This window comes from Mus caroli, chromosome 17, assembly GCF_900094665.2.
Source record: "Mus caroli chromosome 17, CAROLI_EIJ_v1.1, whole genome shotgun sequence".
Taxonomy (NCBI): domain Eukaryota; kingdom Metazoa; phylum Chordata; class Mammalia; order Rodentia; family Muridae; genus Mus; species Mus caroli.
Window position 1 is genome coordinate 53,322,196 of NC_034586.1, and position 7,860 is coordinate 53,330,055.

General features: G+C 53.0%; 1 pseudogene; it reads left to right on the forward strand.

Moving 5' to 3' along the window:
• Nucleotides 1-1,215: 1,215 nt before the first annotated feature.
• LOC110312284 lies at nt 1,216-6,024 on the forward strand (annotated as a pseudogene).
• The last annotated feature ends 1,836 nt before the right edge of the window (nt 6,025-7,860 follow it).

Sequence of the window (7,860 nt, forward strand, 5' to 3'; positions counted from 1 at the left end):
TTCAATAATCATTATTTCAATTCTGTCATACTTTTTTTTAAAAAAAATCCACCTTAGAATTATTAAGAATTTTTTACTATGATATTACTGCACTCAATACAGAAAAAGTGATAAAGGAAAAAAAAAGCCACCAAGAGCATATAGTGTTATACTAGAGAAAAGAGTATATCCCCTGCCAGTCCCAGGAAAGACAGCTTCGGCTGCAGATTCTGTCACACTGGTCTGTGCCAGGCTCCCATCCACAAAGCACTCAGATGCCACTACCTGGGACAGAGGCATGGCTGTCACCATGTCAAACCAGGATCAGGGCTCAGCCCAGAGTCATAGGCTCAGCTGAGGATCAGGGCTCAGCCTGGGGTCATAGGCTTATGGTTCTGCCCCTGGGAGCATCTCCCTGTCACCGGCCGGATGATCTGGGCTGCACCCAGGGGCTTCCAGCCTGCAGGAGGTTCAGCAGGGTCGGGCTTAGGACTGTGGAAAATTCCTGCCAGCCCCGGGGCCTGCTGGAGCCCACTGCGGCCCACGCTGCTGATGGATGGATGCCTGTTGCTCCAGGGGCTTTCAGGGGCCCTCACACCTGCGTGCTGATGTGTGCCGATCCCCAGCGCCACCCCCACAATCCATCTGGCCATGGGTCAAATGAGAGTGAGCCACTTCGCGCCAGAACTGGATGGAATGCAGGGGTCTTGGACCTCTCAGACTTCTGTACACTACCTCCTGGGTGGGAAGGCAAAGCCTCCTGGCACGTCGGCAATCCATGCTGGGACGGCCAAGCTCTCTTTATGGCAATTAGGGACATCTAGAAACCAAATCTCAACGAAGAAGCCCGCTGCTAGACCGTGGATCAGGGAGGTGTGCTGTAGAAATGGGAAAAGAGCCCAGCTCTGGGCTGCCTCGGTGACCAAAGCCAGGCTCAAGGTTGTAACCCCCGGGTACTTGCAGACAGCGGGCCCCTATTAAACAAGAACGCTGCGGCGCTGCCCCGTAGACGTGCTTCAAGAAGTCATTTTATTCCATGAAATAAATCCAACATCTTTTTGGCTCTTTTGTGTCATCCTAGCATCTTTGTCCTCACCAGACAATCCAGCCAGCGGGAACAAACTGAGCCACTGGGGCCTCAGGGGAGGCAGAGAGCTGGAAGGACTGGGGTGTTAACCCAGGGTAGCTTCCTGGAAGAGGTGCCCCACAGAGCACCCACCCATCCTACGCTTGGCCATGGGCCTAGGGCAAGGTAACATTAAGATAGACAACTCAGAAGTCATTCTGCTTGACTAATTCAGCCCCAGAGAGGATGGGCATGTCCTTCAGCAAGGGTGCCAGGATACCCATAAACGCAGCATGACAGGACTGCGGGTGGCACAACGCAGAAAAAAAACTTGGTGGAACAGAGAATTCAGGCTTCCATTTACATCTCCAAGATAAGACAGATTCTGATTCAAAACTAACTTTCCAGAACATTCTCTGTCTGCCATGAGAAAGCTTCCTTGATCGCCAGGACAAGTTATGTAAGGAAACAATGGTTTTACAAACACGAGTGTGTCTGCTCTGCTGGAACAGTGACTCGAGCCACATGCCCATGTGCCCATCCCTCTACCTGATGCCTCTCTGGCTCCAGTTGCCCTGTGCTCAAGGGTGACTTTGTGTGACCGCCCCCCCCCCCCAGCCTCGTCATCAGCAGTCATGAAGATCTGTCTTTGTCACATTTCCACAGTTGCTGAAAGCACTCTGGACTTATACTGCCTCATAGCTCTGGTGCTCTTAGCCCCTTCCTTCGCATCTAGATAAGGGGCTAAGGAACCCTTAGTGTGCTGAGCCACACAGCCTCAGCCAAAGGCATGGGTGGGACCTTGAATTCAGGGCACTGTTCCTCCGGAGGCTGATGCCTGTGGCTGAGATAGCCCTGGAAATGGGCTGGGAACATAAAGGATAAAATGACACACGCTTCCTTCTTCCTCTTCTCTCAGTTCTTCAGTACCCAGGAAAGGCAACTGGTGCTGACGAGCTCTTGGGCCGAGGCTGCTTCCTACTCCAGGTAAGGCCACCTGGGATGACAATTGCGCTTGTCTCACTCTGGAACATCTTTCTTGGAAGAGACCATTCTAGTCTGTCCTTCCTCTAATCTGCCCTTGCTGTAGCAGCCAGGGCTGGTCTAGGACCAATGGGAAGGGTCTGATGGCTTGCAGAGTGGTCCAGACCAGAACCAGCAGCCAGTGTCCACCAGCTTGGGTTTGTGGAGCAGGGAGATTCTTCCTGGCTTTTGAGGGATGGAGTTAGAGGAGTTTAAACCTTATGCTGATCCAGAGCTGGACTGGAAATCATATAGTCCACAGGCTACCTGGGCCCTTGGGTCTGTTCATTTGCTCACACAACATATCCAGAGAGGGGCTTTTCTGACTGTCTTTTCAGTTGTTCCTGTTGTTGTTTTTTTCTTTCTGAGGGTTTCACACAGCACAGGCTGGCCTCAAACTTCTTATATAGCTAAGGATGACCCTGGACTCCTAATCTTCCTGTCTCTACCTCCACCATGCCCGGATGACAGTGGGTGCCACCATGCCTGGCTTGTGGGACAGAACCCAGGGCTCCGTGCATGCTGGGTGAGCACTGCCCACTGAGAGCCTCTGTTGTTTTGGGATGGGGCTGCCATAGAGTCCTGGTGACCCTGAATGCTGCATCCTCCTGCCTCAGCGTCTGGAGTACTGGGATCAGAAGTGTGTTAGCATACCAAGCTGTGGTTTGCAGGCATTTTTCTTGTTTGCTTGGGTTTTACTGGCTTTTGTTCCATTCCAGGAAGGTGGGCTTTTCCCATTGTTCTAGGGAAAGTACCTTGTGGTGTAGACAGAATTTGGGCCCCTTCTTTATTCTCTGATCTGTGCTCTTCGGGTCACTTTTGGAAGCCGTCACTCTCAGTGGGTTAGGGCTGCCCATCCCAGGATTATGTAAACTCTGATCCTGAACTCTCTATCCTTGAGGGACATAATTTATTGGAGTAGCAATCATCAGGTACAGGAGAGGATCCATTCAGACCCAAGGCTGGGCCAACCTGCTGTGCTGCTTGCTTCTTTCTTTCCAGACAGCTTGCTAGGGACCTGGATTTATCCCTTACTCTGCCTACCTGCCTGATTCAACTTATAGGGCAGGGAATGTAAACAGGAGGGTTATGGGATAGGTGAGAACAGGGGTGGACCTCCAGCCTAGAACACCTCCAACTCCACTCTACACCCTACACCAGGGAGTGAGGGGCAGGGGCATAGTCAGGGAGTGGAGCCAGCAGAGAATTCCCAGTGATGGGTTGGAGGTGGGGCTCAGCCTCACTCCCCTTACTTGCCCCAAACCCTGGGTTCCATCCCTGACAGAAGGAAAGGAAAGCTTTAGGAAGACTAACAGCCATCCTGGCCATCTGTTTCTAGAACTTTTTCAGCTCCCCAAACTTCACCATAGTCCAACAGACCTACCATGATATTCCTACATATGACCCACAAAAAAGTTAATATACATGCTACTTTATTTTTAAAACTTGCATTAATTTACGTATAATGTGTCCATGCATGCATGCCATGGCCCGTGTGTGGAGGTGAAATGGCAGCTGGCAAGAATTGCTTCTCTCCTTCCACCATGTAGGACCAAGAGTCCTGGTTGCAATGAAAAGGCAGTAGGAGGAAACAGAGATCGACATTTTCATGTGGAATTTCTTAGTGACAGCCGTGCTCAGCACCTGTGTTTCTTTTTCTTTCCTTATTTTGTTCCTACTGCTTCTCCCCCCACCCCCAGGTGTATTTTATTATTCATTCCTGTATGTATATGGGTGCAATGCCTGCAGAGGCCAGAGGGGGGCGGTGTAGTGCTTGGAGCTGGAGTTACAGGCGGTTGTGAGCTGCTGTGTGGGAGATGGGAATGGAGGAACCTGACTCCCCTGCAGGAGCACCCAGTGTTCTTACTGCCCAGTCATCGCCAGCCCCAAGTGCCAGGATTTGCAGGACCCTTAAGCTAGGCAGGGTCAAATGCCACAGCACCCAGGGAGGCTGCAATTGGGAGATCACCATGAGTTTGAGGTCAGCCTGGGCTACATGAGACCCTGTCTCAAAAATCCAAACAGTAAGGGCTGGGGAGTCGGCTCAGTCTGTTGCCCTAGGATGGAGACCTGAGCACAAGTCCCCCGCACTCACAGAAAAGCCTGCAGGAACACACACACACATTCCTCAGATCCCAGAGCCGGGAGGATCAGGCATGAGCTCTGGACTCTGTCTCAAAATATAAGGCTGGGAACATTGAGGAAGACACCTGACATTGACCTATGCAGCTCCCAACAGTCATGCAGAAAGGGCTCTGTGGTCCCCTAGTCAGATGGCATCCAAGGATGACTTCCCCATCAGTCCATAGGTCTGGGCTGTGTGTAGATTGGGGCAGCACTCGGTAAGTCTGGGAGGTGTTCGGGAAGGGATAAGGGTGGGTCTGGGTCATCAGTGGCTCTGACTGTACATGGTTGGATACATTCCTGTCTCTGACACTCAGCTTCCTCATTTAAATGATGGATGCTTCCAGGACTGGGGGAGTGCAGAGGCCCTCGCAGTGAGTTTCTTCTGCAGATGACCATGGGACCTCACCTGTAACCTCAGACCTTACAAGTCGTCTTTACCCCTTCCAGCCAGAATCCTAGAATTAAAACTCCAGTAACTTCGGTGAGAATTTCTATCCAGAACAAACAAGAGAAGAGTATGGGAAGGTGTGGCATCCAGATGAAACCAGAGAGCAGCTTTTCCTGGAGACGCCTGCCCAGGTGGAGGGTCATTTCTCCTGTATTTAGGAGGAGGTGGACCCCAGAGGCCAGGTCCTTGGGTCTGTGGTTCTTTGCTGTAAATGACATTCCCTTGAGTACCGTCACCAGTCATATAAGAAACAAGAACAACCTCTATCAAATTTGGCTGGATGTGGACGTCCACGCTGGAGAGGGAAGGCGTTCAACAGCATCCCCAGCTACGGAGCAATCTGAGGCCAGCGTAGGCTACATGAGTCCCTTCAGAAAAACTCAAGTGGCCAGTAACATTAACACCTCATGTTCACATAGCACACACAGACACAGCACAGCAGTCACAGCAGTTAGTGACCTCCCTCCTCTTCCCAGGTCTCCTGGCTCATGGATATGACCCAAGTAGCCAGGGCACCGTGTTCCTGGTGTGTGTGCCTCTCAGGGCTGCTGCAGCAGCTTCTATTGGCTTTGTGCTTCTTCTCCTGTGTCCAAGTACCCCATGATCAACCTGTCCCTCCAGCTCCTGGTAGCCACCCAGGACCAACCTCCACCCCAGCCACCTGTGTCCTCCGGCCTTTCCTCATCTTACTGTGGACATGGCCCCTTCCACTGGTCAGTAGCTCTGTCCTCCTGTAGTCGTCCAGTCACTGCTGCAGTCTATCAGCCCTGGACGGTTACTTCACCCTCACCATGTCCTGTTGCAGCGACTCGGACATCTTCATGCCCTGTGGCTGGCTGGAGCTGTGGCTGGAGCCTCTAGTCCAAACCCAGGCCAACATCTCTGCCAAGACTGAGTCGTGTCCAACTGGGATTCCAAGTCAGCCCAGGTGCCTCGGAGTCGCCTCCGCGTGGATGTGTATGGCCAAGGACATGTGAGGCTCTCTGAAAGGAACATGGCGGAGACTCTGGCCAGATACAAGTTTTATCTGGCATTTGAGAACTCCCTCCACCCAAATTACATCACAGAGAAGCTGTGGAAGGATGCTCTGGAAACCTGGGCCGTGCCAGTGGTCCTGGGGCCCAGCAGGAAGAGCTAAGAACGCTTCCAGCCCCCTGATGCCTTTATCCATGTGGATAACTTCGAGAGCCCAGGGGATCTGGCTCAGTACCTGCAGGAGCCAAACAGGGACAGCCTGGGCTACCGGTGATACTTTCGATGAAGGGAGACACTCAGGCCTTGTTTGGGGAGCATAGCCCTGGCATTCTGCAAGGCATGCAGAAAGCTGCAATGGAACCAGAGGTACCAGACAGTCCCCAGTGTGGCCTCTTGGTTCCAGTGAGGTGGCTGACCAGGGTCCTGCAGGCAGGAGTGGCTCACCCAGAAGATATCATCTGGAGGCCCTGGGTGACAGACATCTTTATCTGGGACCCCTCTGTGTGTATCTCAGCTGCCCAGAGCCTTGGTTCTGGGATCTTCACATAGAACTTTGCCCACCAGGGACATGGGTAGCCAGAAACCTGAGCGGCATCAAGGGAACCTGCTCTTAACGCACACTGCTCCAGGACCACTGACTTCCCAGAATCCCTCCCACTGGTTGGTGATAGGTCTGCCTCAATTGCTCGTGGTGTCTATGACACAATTAACTCCTGTGGGGATGGGGGACAATCTGTTATAGCTGTCCAGACGGGACCTTAATATATGAGTCTCACCAAGCGTGACTGTGTGTCCTTTCCCTGGGGACAATCCATACCAACTGGGAGTGGGTGTGACCGGGACGCTCGGCCTTCTGGGTGGCCCTGTGTGGAGCCTGAGACTGGGTGCAGAGCCCAGGCTGTGGGAGACACTGTTTACATTTCCATCTCCTGGTGGGTTCCACCCCACTCTGTGGCTGGCATGTTGGAAGTGGGTGGGAGACAGGAAGCCAAGGTCCCTGCAGGCCTGGGTGGGGGTTTCTTTCCCCTGCATGGGGACACACACCCACCTGGGCAAAGGAGTCTCAAGGAGTACAGCTTTGGACTCCCAGACCAACTCTGAGACTCTGCTCTGACCACATTGGAGAACCTGAGGCCAGGGACAGCCCCTAAGGGGTTTCCACAGCACGTGAAGGTTCTGGTGTTTTGGCCACCATCGGCTGATTCAGCTGAAACTGAGTGGGAAATCCATCTCCTTGCTCCTCCTGTCTCGAGAATGCTGTAGGCTGCTGGATAGAGCTCCCAGCCAGGGGCCTGGCTCCAACTCCTCTTCCAGAGAACAGCCATGGGCTAGGGCCAGCAGCATGAATCCCTGCAGGGCACCTGGGAAACCTTGTTGAGTTGATCTGCATGAAGAAGGGATGGTTTTGGGAGTGTTTACTCTGGTAAGGGGTGCATGCCCTTAGCCCAAAGATCTTTGGAAAAGCTGGACAGGGACAGACACCCCTGAAAACCCAAGTATTTGCAGATGCCAAGGTCGTAGCAAATTGGTCAATGCAGCCTCACCCTTCCCCTCACAGGCCCCCTCCACCCTGATCTCTGGGAAGCCGACACTGCCTGCCACCCTTTAGGCCTGCCAAGCGTCGGGGTAACACCAAAGCAGAGACACCCGCACCCCAGCCCGGCATCCCAGCACATGGTGCACCCTGTCATTCCATGCCCAGCCAACGTTTTAAGGATACAAGGTCCAGGTCCTTGGGGACCCAGTGGAGCCGGCAGGCGCTGACTTGGGGCTGGATGGGGTTGGCACTCACCCCAGACCTGTCCCCGCGGGGAGGTGGGTAGCGAGAAGAGGGTATTTTTAGCTAGGAAAGGAGATAGAGAGCCAGGGCCCCCGGAAGCCCGTCCGGTGCTGAGGTGCACCCAGACCTCAAACTCTTCAACAAGATAAATGCTATGGCTTCCATCCATATGACCCAACCCTGTATCTCTCATTTACCTTGAAAATACACATCGTGAGTGGCATGGGTCAGCACAGCCATTGCTGTACACTCCACAGTCATTTGTCACGTACAGCTGACACCTCTGCATATCTTGTTTGTTTGGGTTTGTATTTGAGACAGTCCCAGGCAGGCCTAGAACTTGAAATGTGACCAAGTTTGTATGCCGCTGCAACCTGCTTCAGCCTTTGCGCTCTCTCTCTCTCTCTCTCTCTCTCTCTCTCTCTCTCTCTCTCTGTGTGTGTGTGTGTGTGTGTGAGAGAG